At 38.5% G+C, this 21,858-nt stretch overlaps 2 long non-coding RNA genes across 2 annotated transcripts in view; both read left to right on the plus strand.

The window, feature by feature from the left end:
• LOC115832417 overlaps positions 1 to 10,311 on the plus strand; it is a 221,098-nt gene extending 210,787 nt beyond the window's left edge. The window contains exon 7 of the long non-coding RNA XR_004027912.1: positions 10,129 to 10,311. This is a non-coding gene — a long non-coding RNA (uncharacterized LOC115832417). The remainder of the gene's footprint in view (positions 1 to 10,128) is intronic.
• A 2,504-nt stretch (positions 10,312 to 12,815) lies between these two features.
• On the plus strand, positions 12,816 to 18,174 carry LOC115832418. The gene is made up of 3 exons (XR_004027913.1): positions 12,816 to 13,123; positions 13,766 to 13,845; positions 18,148 to 18,174. It is a non-coding gene; the product is annotated as an uncharacterized LOC115832418 (long non-coding RNA).
• Positions 18,175 to 21,858: the final 3,684 nt, after the last annotated feature.

The following is a 21,858-nucleotide window of genomic DNA, read 5'->3' on the forward strand; positions in this document are numbered from 1 at the left end:
GGAAACATTTTGGCAGGCTAGAGGCAACGCTGATTCTACATTAGAATTACCTGCAGAGCTTCTACAACTATATCCCTAATTGGGCCCACCCCCAGAGAAATTGAGTTAATTGTTTTTGAGTGGTGCCCAGATATAAGTATTTTAAAAACCTTCTCAGGAGATTCAGATATCAAGGAAAGCTGAGAACTGCTGGGGTGGAGCGCAGTGATTCTCAAACTCAGGAATCAAAATCGTTAGGGAGGCTTATCACATTGAGATGGCTTAGCCCTGTCCCTAGAGTTTCTGATTCAGTAAGTCTGGGGTGGGGCCCAAGGATTTGTATTTTTAACAAGTTTCCAGCTGGTGCTAATGCTGGTCTGGGAACCTCACTTGAAAACCAGTGGGTTAGAGAACAGAAACAGGAGCCAGTATTGAAAGAGGATGTGACCGATGTGGAGGAAAGTAGAAGGAAATTGGAACTTCTGTCCTGTAAGGGAGAAAATACAGAGCACAGCTACAATCACAGAAATGACGAGGGCAGAGGCAAAACTAGGTCATTCTGGACAACCAAGGAGAAGATATACAAAGCAAAGTCCAGACACAGATGGCAGGACAGAGCAGAAACCAGAGGAACGGTTCTGGATGAGCTGGGTAAGACACGAATGTGGAAAGGTAGACACACACACAGAAAAGACAAGCACAGAAATGGCTGGGGAAAGAGGGACAACTGGAAGGACTATTCTAGAGTTTGAGAGAATGGCCAAATGTAGAGTCATCAGCACTTATAGATGGAGTTTCAGCAACAGAACTGGATTTGATCTTGTAGAGGGCCTTTAGGTAGGTAAGTGAAACTAGAAGTGAAGGCAGGCTGTGAATGAGAGAAAAGTTGAGGAGGCAGAGGGAAATCAGATGCATATCCTTGAAACCGCTATGGGTCTGCTGACTCATTCAGGGAGCAGGCAGGTAATGGAAGTCAGTGAAGGGGGTCAGTTGTGAGCACCTGGAACAAGCATGCTTGGTCTAGATAGATAGCAGAGACAGCTCCGGGTGATTGTGGTCATTCAGGATTACAAGTCTTCTTACTGCCCTGATGAAGGTGCCAGTGTATGCAGCTCTTGAAAATGGGCTTCAATTTGTCTTTAAGACATCATGCATGCCAAATCTGTGCATACCAAATCAACTGGGATTGTGGGCTCGTTTTCTACCTTTGGACTACTTAGTATCTATGATACTTTATATCTCTCAATTTTCATGATGTGAGTAAAGGATTAGAGAGATGTCACCCAGGAGTGTTGTCCAGTACTTAAAAAAAAGAGAAAGACAGTTGCCTTACACATGTGAGTTGCCTTATATAAGCATAATGGGAGTCAAGAATAGTCACTAACAGGCTGCCTTGATCAAAGCATAGAACTAAGCACAAAGAAGGTGTACTTTATATCACACTAATGGGTCTGTTCTCAGTTTGGAGCATGAATTATAAAAAATAGCAAGCTTGACCACTTGTATGTCTTTACTTTGAAGAAGTGTCTGTTTATGTCTTTTGTCCACTTTTTCATGGGGTTGTTTATTCTTGTCAAGTTCCTTATAGATTCTTGATGTTAGACCTTTGTCAGATGCATCGTTTGCAAATATTTTCTCCCATCCTGTAGACTGTTTATTCTGTTGATAGCTCCTTTTGCTGTGCAGAAGCTCTTTAGTTTAATTAGGTCCCACTTGTCAATTTTTGTTTTTGTTGCAATTGCTTTTGAGGACTTAGTTATAAATTCTTTCCCAAGGCTGATAATCCAGAATGATGTTTCCTATGTTAGTAATGATCAGAAAAATGCAAACCGAAACCACAATGAGATACTGTCTCACACCAGTCAGAATGGCTACTATTAAAAAGTCAAATAACAACAGATGCTGGTGAGGCTGTGGAGAAAAAGGAATGCTTATACACTGTTGGTGGGAATGTAAATTAGTTCTGCTACTGTGGAAAGTAGTTTGGAGATTTCTCAAAGAACTTTAAAAAGAACTACCATTCAGCCCAGCAATCTCATTACTGGGTATATATTTAAAAGAAAATTAAACATTTTACCAAAAGACACATGCACTCATATGTTCATTGCAGCACTATTCACAATAGCAGAGACATGGAATCAACCTCGGTGCCCATCAGTAGTAGACTGGATTTAAAAAGTCATATACACTGTGAAATATATGCAGCCATAAAAAACAACAAAATCATGTTTTTTTGTAGCAAACCAGATGCATCTGGAGGCCATTATCTTAAACAAATTGACCCAGGAATAGAAAACCAAATACCACATGTTTTCACTTATAAGTGTGAGCTAAACATTAGGTACTCATGGACATAATGATGGCAACAATGACACTGGGGACTACTGGAGTGGGAAGGGAGGGAGGGAGCAAGGGTGTAAAAACTATTGGGTACTATGCTCACTACCTGGCTGACAGGTTCAGTTATATCCCAAACCTCAGCATCACACAATATACCTTTGTAATAAACTTGCACATGTGCCCCCCTTATTCTAAAGTAAAAGTTAAAATTATATTAAACAAATGATAAGGATACACTAGTCGGCATTCAGAGAAAACTGGCCAGGAATGTGAGGCTCTTCTTTTTCCAAATCTAAAGAGAAATTGTTGAATTACTTGGCTATCATTCAACAATGAGTCAGTGGAACTGTTTTCACATTTCAAAAGAATGTCTTTAGAAAGAGGAATTTAATTTATTCCAACCAGCAAAAATGGACTTTGTGATAGAACTTCCCCCCATTTAATGAACATCTTTCCATTGTCAGAACCATCTGTGTGGGAGTGAACTGCCCAAGGAGCAGGAGTTTCCCATCTCTGGAAGAGACCATGCACAAAATGCACAACCACCAGAATTAGTGTTGAAGGGACTCAAACATGCAGTGGATTTTTGTAAGATGACCGTTTATGAGCCTGTAATCTGTGTTTTTATTATTCTATGTTTCCTCGCAAATGAACAAAGTTTTGAAGAACTTTCATGAAGTCAACCCAAGTATGTGCCCCAGTGATCCTGTAGCTCTGGTTTGTCACCATCACTTCCCTGGCTAACTCAGTAAGCCACAAGGCATGAGTGACTGCAATTTTGGGCCATGTTCAATCTGAACCCATTCCCGGATTCTTTAACGCGTTTGCAACATCAAAGGATAGGAAGCAGGAGAGGCAATTAGATGCAATGCTTGGTAATCAAGTTGAAATCCCTTTACTACTTCTAAGGAGCATTTATTAAGCCCCTGCTAGGTACCATTTCTATGCTAAGCCTTTCCTTAATTTATCTCATTTTGTCTTTTTAACACCCCTATGTGGTTGCTACACTCTCAGTACCTATTTAACACTTGAGGGAAGTTAGGGACCCAAATCAGAGCCAACAAATGAACCCAGGTCTCTCTAAGATCCATACAACCTTGGACAAGTCATTTAGTCCGTGGAAAAATTAGTTTTGACATTTTTTTAAATGAAGATACTCTTTTTAGCTTGGAAGTTTGTAGTTTCAAGTGAGCACCTCCATGTGAACTTTCTGTAAATTTTAACATGCAGATATTACTGTAAAAATATGTGAATCCATGAAAGAGAACCTGAGTGTGTTTTTCTACTGCTACACAGGTAGAAGAGGTAGAAGAAGATGTCTTGTGATTATGGGCTTTTTGAGTTAGGAGTGATTTAAAACCTTTTATAATTCTATGCTATGCCCTGGAAGTAATGAAGAAAAGAATTAAAAAGACAAACTGCTACGTAGGCAGATCTCAGTATTTAAAAATCAAGCTTATAATGGGATAAGCAATTGTCTCTATGTGAGACCTGGCAATTTAAATGCTAAAAGTAGAAAAGCTGGAAAATAATATTTACATTTTAATGCAATATTCAACTAAATGGCTCCTCATCTTTAAAATATTTGAGAAGCCTGATTTTCTAAAATATAAAAATACAAATTATATTGTATTTCTTTGAACAGGAGTGGTTGTGTACCAGTAGTGAGAGTGTACTAGGTACAATTCATCTTAATTAAAATCAGCCACATCTTCCTTGATCTTTATTGAGTGTGTGTGTTTCATTTAAATAAAGTCATAATCTCTTCTCCAGATACACACACCCTTTCACCAAGCTCCTTAGAAAATGAGCTCCTATTTTATTGTATTTATGTACAAACAGAACAGTTATTTGGAAAAAGTATTTGAGAGTCCACCTATCTAGCTGACGATGACAAGTTCAATTTGTGGGCTTTTCTTAATCTTCTTGTTCTCATGCTTTGAAAATTATCTTCACGATTAGAAACCATTTATGTATATATTGTTAACATATTTGACACTACATGAGGTAGCCTATGTTTGTATCACATTTCCTTCTGAGAAGAGCAGCTGGTTCCTTTTGCTGCTTAGTGAAGACAAAGGTTATTTTTCTCCATCTTAAAAGTTTGTCTTCTATCAGGCCTATCCTTGGGTTAGTTCTGACCCTATTCCCTCCTTAAAACCTGAATCAAATACTGGAGTTTGGTTTCTTTCCTATCTCTACAGCAATTACTGTCGACACTACCTACTAAAACGCTTACAAGACAGCGGGACTCAACTGTTTTTCCCCTCAGCAGAATACATTAGTGAAAGAGAATCCTTAAATGGATGCCTAATATGTAAAATAGGGAAGAGCCTAGCAGGGTCTTTCTGTTAGAATCCATTAGGCCTGAGTTAGGAACCTCTAGTGAATTCTTATAATTTTATGTTGCCTTCACATCTATTTTCTTTCTTTCTTTCTTTTCTTTCTTTTTTTTTTTTTTTTTTTTGAGACAGAGTCTTGCTCTGTCACCCAGACTGGAGTGCAGTGGCACGATCTCCACTCACTGCAACATCTGTCTCCCAGGTTCAAGTGATTCTCCTACCTAAGCCTCCTGAGTAGCTGGGATTACAGATGCCCAGCTAATTTTTCTATTTTTTGTAGAGACGGGGTTTCACCATCTTGGCCAGGCTGGTCTTGAACTCCTGACCTTGTGATCCACCCGCCTCAGCCTCCCAAAGTGCTGGGACATCTATTTTCAATACAAGTTTAGCTTTTTCATGCCGTAAGTAGAGCTCAGTCACTCTTCACAGTTTCCAGTTCTACACTACATCCAGATGGCTCAAGCCTATGGCCAGAGATAAAAACTTAGAGGCATCTCTTTCATCTCGTTTCCCAGAAACTTCCTTTAAAGGGACCATTCAGGTGCTTATTTTTAAATTGGTGCAAAAAAAAAAAAAAGGAAAAATGCAATTACTTTTGCACCAACCTAATCTTTGCCCATGAACTTAAAGTGATATGCATCCTATTCCCTTATATATACTGCTAGTTGCCTCAATCTGTGCACTCACTCTCTCTCTCTCTCTCTGACTCTTCATTCCTGCATCACATGACTGGGACAGTCCTTATTGCTAGAGCAATGGTCAGGCAGTTGCACAAGGGTCGCACAAGAGCTACAAGGGCATCTTCCAGTATAAACAAGTTTCCCATGTGAGGGACTTCCTTTCATGGGTTGAAAAATGAGGCATTAGGCTGTCCACCAGGTCCACAAGTATTCTGTGAAAGGCATACTGCCACACCCATGTCCAGGTCCCTTCGTTTTCAGTTAGGGGAGGGTTGCTGGCCACCTCTGTTTAGCTGGGGGCTCTCAAAACAGAAGCCCTTCTGTATCTGACCAGCTGAGGCCCTCATCAGAACTCCTAAGATTCCACAGAGAATAATTTGAAAATCACTAGAAAAAAAGTGACAAATTCCAGTTTCTACAGGGGCAAGGCAGATAATATAAAGGAGGGAAATGTACTGGTGGGATCTGGGCTACACCAGCGGTGCATGCTCAGTCTAAAGGGACTGTTACATCTCACACTAATGTCAAGTAGAAACTAAAGGCCCAGTCTTTCCAGATCATTATCATTCTTCAAGAGAAGACAGATTTCCAGATTGCCTTTAATACGATATTCTCAACTTATGAATATTGGCATAAATTTATTTTTATTTTTTATCAAATGATGGATAGGCAAAATAAAGCACAACTGCTGGCCAAATCTAGCCTGCAAACTCCCAGATAGTGACCTCTGCATCTTTAAATGTAGACCCGAGTAAAGAAAAGCTCATGCCTGTTATATTTGTTACTTTATCCTCAGTGCCAAATATAATCCCTGGTGCAGAGCAGGTGTCCAAATTTGTTGAATGAGAGAATAAGTGATGAATGGCTAGATTGTCTAGACCACTGTCATAATGTTTCCAGTAATTCCATTGTTTTCTGCCTTAAGTAAAGGCAATGTGGTATGATAGAAAGAGCACCTGGTAAGAAGAGAAGGTGTGATTCACAGTATAAATCTGTCTACTCTTATTTTACTTGCGTCTTAGTTTGCTTATCTACAAAATGAAGCTGAGATTAGATGACTGTATTTTTTTTTCAACCAATACTTCAAGAAGCTTTTAAAACTTTGGTAAGAGATGACTCAAGTGGCTTCTGAAGGGATGAGATGAATGCCTGATAAGCAGAGAGTCTTTGGGATTTAGGGATTCAGAAGGTTACATTTGCTTTTTGGTAAATGATAGCAGTATAAACATAATTATTTTTCTACTTCTTTCCAGAACCTTGCAGAAATGACAAGAAAGGTTTGATTGTTTGATTTTGTAATATAAGGCATAAGAGAACAGACCAAGAGACAGGCCAAGAGAGTGAAGAACAATACAAGAGCAAAAAGAAATGAGAGACTGGGGACTTAACAAACTCAAGAATGTTTAATTCTAAGTCAGTCTGCTACTTTTTACACCAAGTCAAGTCTTGTAGGACTCTGTGATTCTTTGGACTATTTCCATGTATAACCTTTAAAATGTATTTTAAAAGGATACATTTGAGCAGAAAGTTCTAATGCTAAAAACATTATAAACCCCTTGAATAGAAAGTCCTCCAGGATTTACTATTCTATGATTATATCCAGCACAGTAGGCTGCGTTGTACGGAGTTGTGGGTTTTATACATTCCTCTAAGTCCTAATACAACACATACTAGATGGGCATACAGCTTCAGGTTCATAAATGCTTCTTGTCAAGACCACATTTTTCTGGCATCTTTACACACAAAAATCAGAGGGAGAGACTGGGCACGGTGGCTCATGCCTGTAATCCCAGCACTTCGGGAGGCTGAGGCAGGCAGATCACGAGATCTAGAGATCGTGACCATCCTGGCCAACATGGTGCAACCCTGTCTCTACTAAAAATACAAAAATCAGCTGGGTGTGATGGCACACACCTGCAGTCCCGGCTACTCGGGAGGCTGAGTCAGGAGAATCATTTGAACCCGGGAGGTGGAGGTTGCAGTGAGCCAAGATCCACTGCACTCCAGTCCAACAGAGCAAGACTCTGTCTCAAAAAAAAAAAAAATCAGAAGGAGAGTCTGAGGAAAGACATATAGCACCTTCCCTGGTAATGAGTTCTGTGAAATTCTGTGCTTTTAAAGCTCATTGTCACATCTTTCATTTATGAAACCTCTGTAAGAATCCAGGATCCAAGTCATTTGTTTTAGAAATTCATTAATTGGCCTTTCAGAGCCAAGATAACAAGTATGGCCAAAGAATCATTTCTGATGAGATCAGCAATAGCAAATCTGAAGCAATCTCATTTTAGAAAATATCTAAATGGGTCTCACTCATCAATGTGTTTCAGATTCTTTCACGGCTTCAAATATAATGGACAGAGCTGGGTTTCCTTGAGATAGCATTTCAGTGAAACACTTTTTAATTCATTTTACACAGCTCTTATTAGATTTGTAAGAGGATACACACTGAATAAGCACTCCATGGTCACTTGAGAGGAGAGTAGTTACGTGACTCATTTAACAAGCAATTACCTGTTTAAAAAGAGACAAATATCCTGTGTCTGACAGAGGCTATGACTGCATGACATGAACCAAATGTTTGAGACTATTGAAAAATCCTACAATGAAGGGGATTCTGGGCTCCTATACAGGATTCACTGGCCTTCAACTAGTAAAAAATAGATGCTTGATGGAACTGTTATGAATCTCGCCATCTTAATCATGGTAATGGTTACACAGAGCTACACATGTGTGATAAAAATGCATAAAAATAAACACACACATACGAGAATGCACGTAAAACTAGTAAAATCTAAATAAGGTTGGTGAATTGTGTCAATGTCAGTATTCTGGTTGTAATATTATACTGCAATGTTAAAAGAGTTTACCATTAGGGGAAAGTGGGTGAGGAGTATACAGTATCTCTCTATATTGTATCTTACACTGCATGTGAATCTACAATTATCTCAAGATAAAAATTCACAAAACCTAGCAGTTTTTGACTACATCTATTGATGCAGTATCACCCGCTCTACCAGATGGCTTACTGTCATCATCTCACTTATATGTACTGTGAGATAAGGGTGTGGCTCTTACTTCTGGGCAGGTGGGCTTCACATGGAAGAGCAACTTCTAAAAGACTCTTGTGTTTCAGAATATTATTGCTGATGCTGGAATTTAGGTTAAGATGTAATTCTTTTTTCTCCCTATTCTCATACATGCTTTGGAATTTGGCATCAAGAGAGTTGGCATGGCACCCTGCCTTTGTTTCCTATACTGTATATGCTGATGGTTTTGTTTAGCTCTGGATCAGTTTGATAGAGATATTAGAGATGGTCACCTGAGAGACAGGTTATTGGATTCTTCTGAGAGCATATTTGTGAATTGCATTAATGGTTTCTTTCTGTGCCCTTTGCCATGTAACTTTGTAGACATCCATCTACAAATAGGGCTTTGTTTCTACCCCTTGACTCTGGGCTTGGCCTTGTGCTTGTTTGGGGCAATGTTAGCAGACATGAGCAAGCAGAGACTTGAAAATCATTTGTGCGGTTGAGCTTTCCCTTTTGGACTTAGAACATCGCCAGGACAAGAATGTGCCTGGACTAGCCCATCCTTTAGCAGGAGGATGATGAAAGAAATGTGGAGCAGAGCTGCCCAATTAAACTGCACCAGCAAAAGTTCAGCCTGAAGCAGAGTTCCTGGTTGACCCACAGACCTATAATAAGCCCAGTCCAGAGTAGCTGCCCCATGGACACATGAATTCTAATTGTTGATTGTTGTTTGAAGCCATAGGGTTTTGAGGTGATTTTATATGCAGGAGTAGTTGGTAATCGTTGTAATTGTGAAGGACGGCCTTTTGGATTTCAGATAGGCGACGGGGATCTGAAAGATCGAAATAGAAGGGCAGTGTGTGTGGTGGGGGGCATCTGTTAATTCTCCACACTTGTAGGAACTAGAATACCAAATGGCAACTGAGTTACAGAAAATGGACAGCTACCCATTATTACAGTGTAGGAGATAAGGTCTCCTTAGGTCATGAAGTTAAACTGATGCTCAGATACCTGAGCTTTTTAATTAAGTTCATTTGAACAAAGACCAAGTGGGGTTGAACCAGCAACAGCGAATTAAGTGACCTAAACTATTAGGTCTATGGAGAAAGAAATCAAGCAGTATGTTGAGGTTAGATCTAGATCAGGAGGTGGAATTTTTTTCTGTGAAGGTCCAGATAGCAAATATTTTACACTTTGTGGGCTCTACACTCTCTATCACAACTTTTCAACATTCAACATTGCTAATATTGAATGTTGTCAGTGTAGATTCTTACACTGCAAGTGACTCTACAATTATCTCAAGATAAAAATTCACAAAACCTAGCAGTTTTTGACTACATCTATTGATGCAGTATCACCCGCTCTACCAGATGGCTTACTGTCATCATCTCACTTATATGTACTGTGAGATAAGGGTGTGGCTCTTACTTCTGGGCAGGTGGGCTTCACATGGAAGAGCAACTTCTAAAAGAAGTTGCTTAGCATATCTGCTAATATGCAAATAAATGTGATTGACTACATTCAATAAAATTTTATTTACAAAAGCATAGAGTGTCTGGAATTGGCCCACAGGTTATAGTTTGCTCACTTCTCATCTAGATTCTTGTAATAATATTGTATTATTGAATAAAACATTTAAAACTAATTATTTGTGAGAAATTTAAGGTAAAAATGGTAAATATGTGGCATGTATACTCAAAGTTCTCCCTTTGAGCCAACAATAGACATCACAATCTTTCCTGGAATTCTTTCTCCCAGATTGGAAATGTCCTCTGAATTCTTCATATCTCAGCAATCCAGACAGTCATTACCAATTTGTCATTGCTTGTAAGCTACATAAAGGAAAATAATAATAAGCACAACTCAAAGGCTTCTCTTTTATCAGCCATAGAAAAATGTTACAACTTTACAAAGTGACTGTGAATTTAAGTTAAACCCTCTGACAACAAATTGGAGGTAAGCGTAATAGAATAATAATAAAAACATTGAAATTATAAGAATTTCTTAATGTTATTTTATGTCAAAGCACTTGCTTTTGATGTATACATATTTGCTTTTGAAGCTGTGAAACTTGGATTGAAGTTACAGTAGGGAACATGAAGACCCATACTAGGGATCATCTGGTTAAGGTGGAGAGTAGAGTTGTAAAAAAGTAGGGACATTGGAGGTGGAGTGAGGAAAGAGTTGTTTGTAAAATTAGATAGGTTCCTTGGTGTGATGCTCCATGAATGTAGCTACACCATGTGTCTGTGGACAGTGAGATATGATGATGAGACAGATTGGATATGAATCTTGGTAACTAATTCCCTAAGCTCAGTGGAGGTGAATGTAGTCTTTGCCACAGAGCTGTGATGGCTGCAGATGGAAGAAGGTTTGAAGAAAAATGGTGAACACTGCAAGCTATTTTGAGGAAATCTGTCAAAATTGAAAAGTATTTTCTCCTCAGTGGTCCAACATAAGTCCAATATGGATTATTGATCATGGTTTTTGGTAATTTAACTTGAACCGGGCCTAAATAATCAGGCACCTGCTGTGCTGAGTACTGCCAAGGTTGCTTAATTGCAAAATCAATTCCAAGGCACTGTAGCTCCTAGCCAAAGCCTCTTTGCTAATCAGGCCTGAATGTGTTGGATGGGGGTAGCCAATAAGATGCAACACTGGCCTTCTGTTATAACAATGGGATTTCCTTTTTACAGTTCTTTATGGGGCCCTCATCCCTTGGTAATGGCTTGTGAACAGCTTGAACTCCTCAGGCAATTCTTGAATAATCTTTTCCCCCACGCAGCCATAAAGAAGGCCAGCCTGGAAACTTGTATCACATGATTTGATCAGTCTGCTGAGAGGGCTGGAGAGTTCTCTTGATATGACACTTGTGAAGTGGTAGTAAAGCTGGGTCTGATCCACAGTGGCAGGTGGCTCAGGCATCAGCAATGCAGTCATTTAATGAGATAAACTTGAAAACACCAAGCAAAAGTTTGGAGGACTGAATGTTTGGTGAGAAAGTTCACTGAGTAGAGTTATTCTTTGGAGAGGGTCCCCCCAAAGCTTTGGAAGAAGTAAAAATTGTAGGGCTATGACTTTTGAGTGAGCCCATAAAACTCTAATTCTTGCCAAAACAGAAAGGATTTTAAAATGTCAAGTTGGATGAGGTTCCTCTTGAAGCAGGAGTTACAGTTGCCCTGGAGTCACAGGGGGTTGGGCTGAGGACAGCTTTGGCTTAATTTGCATTTTCCGAGTCAGTTTTCACACTGCTGTAAAGATACCACCTGAGATTGGGTAATTTACAAACAAAAGACATTTAATTTATTCATAGTTCTGCATGGCTAGAGAGGCCTCAGGAAACCTACAATCATGGTGGAAGGTGAAGGGGAAGCAAGACCTGTCTTACATGGTGGCAGGAGAGAGAGAGATGTGGGCAAAACTGCCATTTTTAAACAATCAGATCTCATGAGAACTCCCTCAGTACCACGAGAACAGCATGGGGGAACCACTCTCATGATCCAATCACCTCCCTCCCACCAGGCTCCTCCCTCGACACATGGGGATTACAATTTGAGATGAGATTTGAGTGGGAACACAGACCCAAACCATGTCACCAACCTACGCCCTATTGAAAGACAGGTATTCTGAGATCAAGTGACACTAATCATCCTGAGCTGAGATTTCCCAGCCTTCCTCTCTACCTCCACTCTTTCTTTGACACCTCTCTGTCCACTCCTCAACCACCACCCCCCATGCACATCTTCGATCATGAGAAAAAAAAAGACAGGACCTCTCCTCTTTATCTAGTTTTTGTGTTCCAAACTCAGAGCCTCTTGTCCAAAAGAGGCTCAGACAACTTATGAGTGAAGCTGAATCTAACAGTGTCAAGTGTCTATAAATTGTTACGCTCTCAGCAGATCACAAGGTCAAGAGATCAAGACCAACCTCATCAACATGGTGAAACTCCGTCTCTACTAAAAATACAAAAATTAGCTGGGTGTGTTGGTGAATGCCTGTAGTCCCAGCTACTCGGGAGGCTGAAGCAGCAGAATCTCTTGAACCAGGAGGCAGATGTTGCAGTGAGCTGAGATCACACCACTGCACTCCAGCCTAGGTGACAGAGTGAGACTCCATCTCATAAAAAAAAAAAAAAAAAATTGTTACACTCTCTTGTCCACTAAATCTCAGGTAGAAAATATCTGTCAAAAGTATAGATACCCTCAGTATGTCAAAACATGAAGTTTCTAGACACAAACTCCATTGACCCAATTCCTAAAATTCTTCCAAAATTCTTCTCTTCACTCTGAATCCCCTGAGGGGGGATAAAAATGGGAGGGGTGTTCAAGACTATGGGGCCAAGAGGTAGGGAAGGGATAAAAAATGTTGTAAGACCTTGAATGTGTGAGGCTTCTGAAGGAGTCTTTGCAAGACAAGAGCTGGTTTTTATTTGCCATAAAGGATTTCAGTAATGCTGCTCCTCGTATGACTCATGCACTTGCAGACTGGCCAGCTAACAAAACAGCTGTTTACAGAAAAGTGATGAAATACGGAAAGTACCACTGCTAATTGTATTTCTATTGTACCCCTTTCATTGTCTTTCCAGACTAGAAGCTCGGGAGCTTTCTTCATTCTTATATTAAGAACAAAATGACCAGCAGGAGAACAATGTGAAATTCACTGAGACCTGAATGAAATGCAAGAAAATATTATTATGAAATGGTCTACGTAATTAATAATGTTGCTAAATTGAACTTCAGTGTCTGGTTGACAGGTGACTTAATATAACCTAAATAGGAAGACAATAAAGCTCATCTAGGAAAACTCATTTTAAAGTTTATTAATGCTGTTTTCCTCAGTCTGTATGCCTGCTGGCAAATCATTTTATTTTCAGTGATAGAGTCCTACAGAACCCCCATTATAGGCCATATAACTTACATTATGGTCCTTCTGTGTTAGAGTGGGAGTGACAGACAGTCCATCCCCATCTGGAAATATCATTTAATGCATGCTATGACTGATTAGATGGAACACCCTCTTTCTACATAATGAAGTTTACTACAGAGAAATTTACAGGAAAAATATTCAGTAAACACTAAAATACCAAATATTTGCATCTCTATCGATGATCATCTGGTCTCTCTCCCTAAAATCCTATAACTGTACATTTTAACATAGCTGTAAACACAGTGTGTGCACATGGTTTTGTGTTTTTGCTTTCTTCACCTAACATATCGCATGCATATTTCCATAATGGAATACACAATACAATTTTAAAGCCCACAGACGGTTTAACATATTGATGTATTTAGTGAATATTTTAATACCACTTCTCTGTGCTGAAGCTAATATCCTAACATCTGCCAATTGGAAATAATTTTTAACCGAATTAAATATGTATGTACTTGTTTCCTAGGACACACAAGCCTGAAAGATGAAAGATACGGTGTTTATACTTCTCCCTAGGAAGAGCCATAGGCCTTGGGCCTCACCAAGGTAATTCTGGACCCTAGCCCCAGGTCCCTTTCTTGTGATGATAGAATTCTTTTGAGGCTTTGCACATGTTCTTGGAGAGCCATTATCATTTTCCTCTTTGCCCCCATATGGCTCTCCAGCTGCTACATATTGAGCATGCTTAGTGTCTTTCTATCACCCCTTGACTGCCTTTCTGAATGTTGGTGTTTCCTTCCTCGGGGTGGTTCTAGTTACATAACCCTCAGGAAGTTGCTGTCCTGATTGGGGGAAGGAATCTCTTTCCATCATGGATAAAATCATGCTGTTGCATCTCGGCTTTTATCCATGCACTCATTCATTCATCAGATAGCAATGAGCACTCTCTAAGGCTTTGGTCCAATGCATGATACTGGGGATATAGTGGTAGACATGCAGATACAGTCTCTCCCTATGAAGATTACAGTCTTGAAGTTGTCTTCCATTACTCCACGTTAGTGTTGTTAATATCTTTACTTACTTTTTAAATGTAGTATTCCCTCACTACCACCAACCTCCGTGAACATAGTGAATGTAGATATACTCTCACCACTGATAGCCAATCAATATCCTCAGGGCATTATAATATATTGTCTCCCCTAACAAGCAAAATTTTTCCTCCTCTAACTTACTCATTGAGAGGTTAAGTTTGTCCCCTGCACTTCCTCTCAGCCTCATTTTTATAACTATAAATGCATCTCATCCATCTTCTGCTTCACTCCCAGACTCCAACAATGAGTGCCTTTGGAGATACACAGAATAAGACCATTTGGAACTTCATTACATATATGTGTATATCCATATATGTATGTGTATATGTATACACATATATGTGTATATATAGTATATGTATACATACATATGTGTATATATGTATATGTGTATATATGTGTATACATACGTATGTGTATATTTGTATGTGTATACATATGTATGTGTATATATGTATGTGTATATATGTATGTGTATACATACGTATGTGTATATATGTATGTGTATACATACGTATGTGTATATTTGTATGTGTATACATACGTATATGTGTATATATGTGTATACATACGTATGTGTATATATGTATGTGTATACATACGTATGTGTTATATGTATGTGTATACATACGTATATACGTATATGTGTATGTGTATATATACATACATATGTATCTGTGTATATATACATACATATGTATCTGTGTATATACATACATACGTATCTGTGTATATACATACATACGTATATGTGTATATATGTATATATACATACATACGTGTATACACGTATATATGTATATATACATATACATATATACACATACATATGTATGTATATATACATATATACACATATACGTATGTATATACACAGATACGTATATACGTATGTATACATATACATATACACACATACATACGTATGTGTATATACGTATGTATATATACATATACATATATACGCATATACATATGTATGTATATATACATATACATATATACACATACGTATATATGTATATACACATATACATATATACGTATATGCGTATATATGTATGTATACATACGTGTATATACGTACATACGTGTATATGTGTATAGATGTATATACATACATACGTGTATGTGTATATATGTATATATACATATTTGTATATGTGTATATATGTATATGTATGTGTATACACATACATATACATATATACACATACATATGTATGTATATACACAGACATACACATATACATATGTATGTATATACACATATACGTATATACGTATGTATACATATACACACATACATACGTATGTATATATACACATACATACGTATGTATATATACATATACATACGTATGTATATATATATACACATATACATATGTATATATACATATACATATATACACATATGTATACACATATATACACATATACGTGTGTATATATGTATATATACATACGTGTATATGTGTATATATACATACATACGTGTATGTCTGTGTATATATGCATACATACTTGTGTGTGTATATATGCATACGTACGTGTGTGTGTGTATATATGCATACATAGGTGTGTATATATGCATACGTACGTGTATGTATGTATGCATACATACTCAGCCTCCTGAGTAGCTGGGACTACAGGCACCTGCCACCACACCTGGCTTATTTTTTGCGCCTTTAGTAGAGACGGAGTTTCACCGTGCTAGCCAGGATGGTCTCAATCTCCTGACCTCGTGATCCACCTGCCTCAGCTTCCCAAAGTGCTGGGATTACAGATGTGAGCCACCACACCTGGCCTACATATATATATATATGTATATGTATATATTTTTTTGAGACAGAGTCTTGCTCTGTCGCCCAGGCTAGAGTGCAGTGGCGTCATCTCGGCTCACTGCAACCTCTGCGTCCCAGGTTCAAGTGATTTTCCTGCCTCAGCCTCCCTAGTAGCTGGGACTACAGGTGCATGCCACCACACCCAGCTAATTTTTTGTATTTTGAGTAGAGATGGGGTTTCACTGTGTTAGCCAGGATGGTCTTGATCTCCTGACCTTGTGATCCACCTGCCTCAGCCTCCCAAAGTGCTAGGATTACAATCATGAGTCATTGCAATCACGAGTCATTGTGCCCAGCCACCTATATATAACATATATAAATTTTTATACCTAACAATGTATGTAAGGTGCCTCGCTTTGAATTAAGTAATGTAGACTCATGTGTTTCATGTTGATATAACACAACATGCTATAATGGCTAAAAATGAGAGCTATAGAAATAAATTTGCTGTTCATATTCAGGAGTTCTGAGGCTGGTGACAGTATCCTAGCAACCACCACCTGTTACTTGAAGCCACCTAAGTTAGATGTTGATTGCAGAACGAGGAGATGAAGGGGGTTAGAAAGGAAGGTGAAGTGCAAAATCAACCATTGAAAACCCCCAGGGATGAAAGCCTTCTATTTTATTATCTATCTTAAAATGTCTGAAGTGTAATATGGGAGAGGACTTGGTGAAGTTCCTTCAACACTTTATATAATATCCTGGGATAAAGAGGAAAGCTTGACTTCCTCCTCTCCTTCAAAGAGCTCTTAATTCCCTTGTGTTTTTACTCACTATCCCCAGTGTGCTAGCTACTGCAGGGACACGAAGACAAATAGGACATCTGGGATGAGCCAGATGGAGCTTAATTTAGGCTTTGACACGGGCAGTTGACCTTTCTTAATTTTGGATTCTTCAAGTCACAAGAGATAAAATTATGACCTTTCAGATTGTTGAGAACATATTTAAAAGTCTCCTGCACCTTGTATTGGCATATGGTTAACCAGTTGCTTCCTTCCTTCATTTTCCCTATTTCCTCCCATCTTTCCCTACAAGCCTTTATTTCTGCCTTTCATTATTAAAAAGATGATAAGCTCCTTTCTAAGGTCAAACTAATTTTAATGATAAACATTTACATCTCAACATCAAATTTTATATATATATATATATATATACACATATACATGTATACTTGTTAGATTAGAATAGGAATGCCACAGAACTTCATAAAGGGTTATAAAAAATACATGTACTAAAATATGTAACAACATGTAACTGTAACAAAAGACATAAAGGCTCTGATATGGTTTGGCTGTGTCCCCACCCAAATCTCATCTTGAATTGTAGTTCCCATAATTCCCACACGTTGTGGGAGGGACCTGGTGGGAGATAATTGAGAACAGTATGAGGGGAACTGCCCCCATGATTCGTAGTGAATAAGTCTCACAAGATCTGATGGTTTTATAAGGGGTTTCCCCTTTCACTTGGCTCTCACTCTCTCTCGCCTGATGCCATATAAGACATGCCTTTTGCCTTCCACCATGATTGTGAGGCCACCCCAGCCATGTAGAACTGTGAGTCCCTTAAACCTCTTTTTTCTTTATAAATTACCCAGTCTTGGGTATATCTTTATCAGCAGCATGAAAATGGACTAGTACAGGCTCCATTTGGCTACAGTTGTTATGCAAATATGTGTGTATCTCATGTCAGATGTGAGGTCAGTAAGGGAAAGTGGTGAGAAAAAGTATACATGTATTTTGGAGGGGACACATTGAAATCACAGCAGAAGACAGAGTTGGGGAGTGGGTTGCTATGATTTGGCTGTGTCCCCACCCAAAATATCATCTTGAATTATAATCCCCACATGTCAACGGTGGAACCAGGTGGAGGTAATTGGATCATGGGGGCTGTTCCCCCATGCTGTTCTGGTGACAGTGCATGAGTCTCATGAAATCTGATGGTTTTATAAGCATCTGGCATTTCCCCTGCAGGTACTCACTGTGTCCTGCCGCCCTGTGAAGAAGGTGCCTGCTTCTCCTTTGCCTTCTGCCACGATTGTACTTTTCTTAAGGCCTCCCCAGCAACGCAGAACTGTGAGTTAACCTCTTCCCTGTATAAATTACCCAGTCTCAGGCAGTTCTTCATAGAAAGGTGTATTCATAAGTTCATAAAACATTACAACCCATCAGAATCTGAGAAAATCAAAGTGACATTCATGATAAAAACAACCAATATTTATGATAGTAACAATAAAAGCACAAGAACATTTATTAGGGATTTATGCATAGATCATCTCTTCTGATCCTCACTATAATCCTGTGACACAGTTTTTATTGTCACCTTCAAAAAGACTAAAGTTTAAGGTATGAGGTCCCTATGAAATGGTAGAGGTAGAATTTGAACCCAACTCTTATAATTCTAAATCCTAGGTTCTTTCTCTTATAGTATGCTGCTCATATTTTCAAATAATTATATAGATAAGAAGCCCTCCATTATAGAAATATAAAAGTTTATATCAAAGATTAGGGGAGAAAACTGTAGTTTTTCTCACCACTGTCCCTTACCCATATCACATTTGACACAGAGACACACACACATTTGTATACACAGTTGTAACCAAATGGAGCCTTCATGTCTTTTGCTAGATTCATGTTGTTACATATTTTAGTACATTTTTAAATAACACTTTATGAAGCTCTGTGACATTCCTATTCTAGTCTAGCAGGATTTTCTCAAATGATGACTTCTCAAAGAATAGATTTTTAAATGAATTTAATCTTTCATTTTGAACAAATGATTTGATCTTGAACAATATTTATTTAGTACTTATTGAATAGACATGCTTGGAATTTTATGTCATTAGCCAATATACATTAATCCCTTTGGCTCTTATTTCACAAACCTTTAAGAATGGCACCAATTCTTTTGTTGCATCTCAACTTGCCTTCTATCAGCAAGGAACTCTGCTACTGACTATGGTAACATAGCCATACTTGAGTGTGCGATCAGTGTTGTGATAATGGCAGAGAGAAACGAAATGCATTTCCCAAAGCAAAAGGGCTAGAGAAAAAAGAATTTTTGTGGCCATTGGAGATCTAAATTAAATAGTTTGAATTCTGGATCAAGAGTTTTGTGCTCTTTTAACTCATTCCCCATCTCTACCACCATACGTTCTGCTATGGTTTGAATATGTCCCTTCCAAAATACATGTGTTAAAACTTAATGGCCAATATAATGGTATTAAGAAGTGGGACCTTTAAGAGGTGATTAGGTCATGAGGGCTCCTCCTCTTATTAATGGAATTAAGGCCTTTATGAAAGAGGCTTTGGACAAAACTGGGCTGGCTTACCCTTCTGCCTTTCACTTCGTGAGGACACAGCATTCCTCCCCTCTGAAGGATGCAAGAACAAGGTGCCATCTTGAAAGCAGAGAGCAGTTCTCACCAGATAACCTACTAGTACCTTGATCTTGAACTTCCCAGTCTCTACAACTGTGAGAAAATAATTTTCTGTTCTTCCTAAATCACCCAGTCTTAGGTATTTTGTTATAGCAGCACAAACGGACTAAAACATCTGCCTCTGCATGTTCGATAGGTTTGAACAAGCAGCGGGAATTAACAATGGCGAAATAATAGGACCTCAGCTATTGGCAGATGCGTAAGTGACCATGGTACTGGTTGGAGGAGAGAGATGACCCTGTGAAAGAATGAGCAATACTCAGTTCAACAACAGGAAATTCAGCCAAGTCATGAGCAAGAGATGGGCTGCTGCAATCTCGTGGGAACCCCTGTATCAGCAGCTTTAGAAATACCTCTTCTTGGCTAGGACTCGGCTATGGATTGGAATGGATCTCAGAGTAGATCCAGGGTTCCAGAGATTACAGCACAGCAGTCTTCAAGGACAAGACTGACATCATTCTGAGCCATACATATCACATTACTGAAAAGATTAAACCTTAATTAGTTAGATTGTAGTGAATAAAACTTACTCAAATTGTGTATGCCTCCAGCTACCCCATCACCTACAAACACACAGTGATAATAAGAATGAACACAAGGCTTTTAGATTTACTCTGTAGGTCCAAAGGCATCTCTTTTGAACTGTGATACAAGTGAAACTATAACACACACATTAAAAGAATATTCTTCAGGGATGGTGAAAATGAGTCCAATTTGTATGAAATGATTGATAGAAAATGAAACCATCCAAATATCAGTACTCCCATTCTTCTCTGAGGCACAAAATGCCACAGCTTAATAGGAAAGTTACAAATTAGCTACAAGGGAGAAAAGAAGAAAATCTTCAGACATACAGAGAGAGCCTGTTCTTTATTGTTACCTTGATAAAACTATAATCTTTCAAGAAAAATTACCATCTTCACAAACTCTGATCATTCATATTACAACCAGTGATGAGAAAGTAATGGTTAAGGACAAAGTTAGTTAAAAGATTTGCCTCAAATTATTACCACCACCACTGCATTTTGCTATACAAATATGAAATAACAATTACTTGGCAATCATTTATAAATTCTAAATTATACCAAATAGTACATGTTCTTAGATACAATGAAGAAACATGAAGGAATTCTATTAGCTAGTAAGTGCCTCTATCCATATGCCAGTCTAAATCTCTGCTTGCGCATTATGTTGTAATGAATTCAGAAAATCTCCATGGTAACTTCTAGACACATATCTATCCAAATAACTGAGTATTTTCCATTTGTCCCACATATTTTACACTTTACACATGGACTTGCCTTGTCACCTGACTCCATTTATGTGAAAATTATATACACACATACAAACACATGTGTATATACATATACCCACCCAAATTTCTAAAAATAATTTCAAAGAACCCAGGAAAAACGGATACAGTTAGCACTGAGCAGTTAGAGACATTTTACTGAGATTGTTAGAAGGAGAAAGATAGTGGTACTAGGAAAACGAGATAAGATAATTTAAATGTTCTCCTAGTCCAGTAGTCTGGGTAGAAAGAAAACTGTATTTCTTCCTTATATAGTTGCCATTTGACAAAAAAGAAATAGAAGACAAATTCATCTTCATCCTTAATTGAAATAGGAATTAATTGAGTTGTAGCTTACATAAAAGACATTCATATTGTGATTAAAAACACTCCTACCAAACTGAGGAAACATCTAAACACAAGCTGTATAGAAACACATGTCAATTTCATTTACAGTTGACAAAGCCCAAGGGACGGAGTTGACACTATACAAGTCTTGAATACCGTTATGGAGGTAACACGCCTAAATATTCTCTGAGAGGTCAACCAAAGGTTACCTAGGTACCTAGTGAACTAGGTGAGGTTGTTCTGTTTCCATACTCTTTCATCTAATTTTCCCCCGCTGCCATCCAGTCACATTCTGCTCACTCCTACACATTGAAGCCTTTTCCTAGGGAGGATCTGATAGTTCCTTAATTCTTTTTATTTTAGGAATCTTCAGTGTTTGAATTTTAAGATTTGCCTCCAGTATGAAATGAGAGGACTTTGCCTTCGCTACTCAGCTTGAAGAAAGAGGAAGAGATTTATTTGGGGTGGAGAACACGAAGCCTTCCCAGTGACTGCCTCTTTCACGAATTGTCTTTCTGTTCCAAGGCAATGACCTCAGTGTTGTCAACTAGGAGGCACCTGAGCTAGTAAGGGGAAGCCAAGCAAGAGAGAGATTTGCCTCATCCC

Source organism: Nomascus leucogenys, chromosome 22a, assembly GCF_006542625.1.
Source record: "Nomascus leucogenys isolate Asia chromosome 22a, Asia_NLE_v1, whole genome shotgun sequence".
NCBI lineage: Eukaryota > Metazoa > Chordata > Mammalia > Primates > Hylobatidae > Nomascus > Nomascus leucogenys.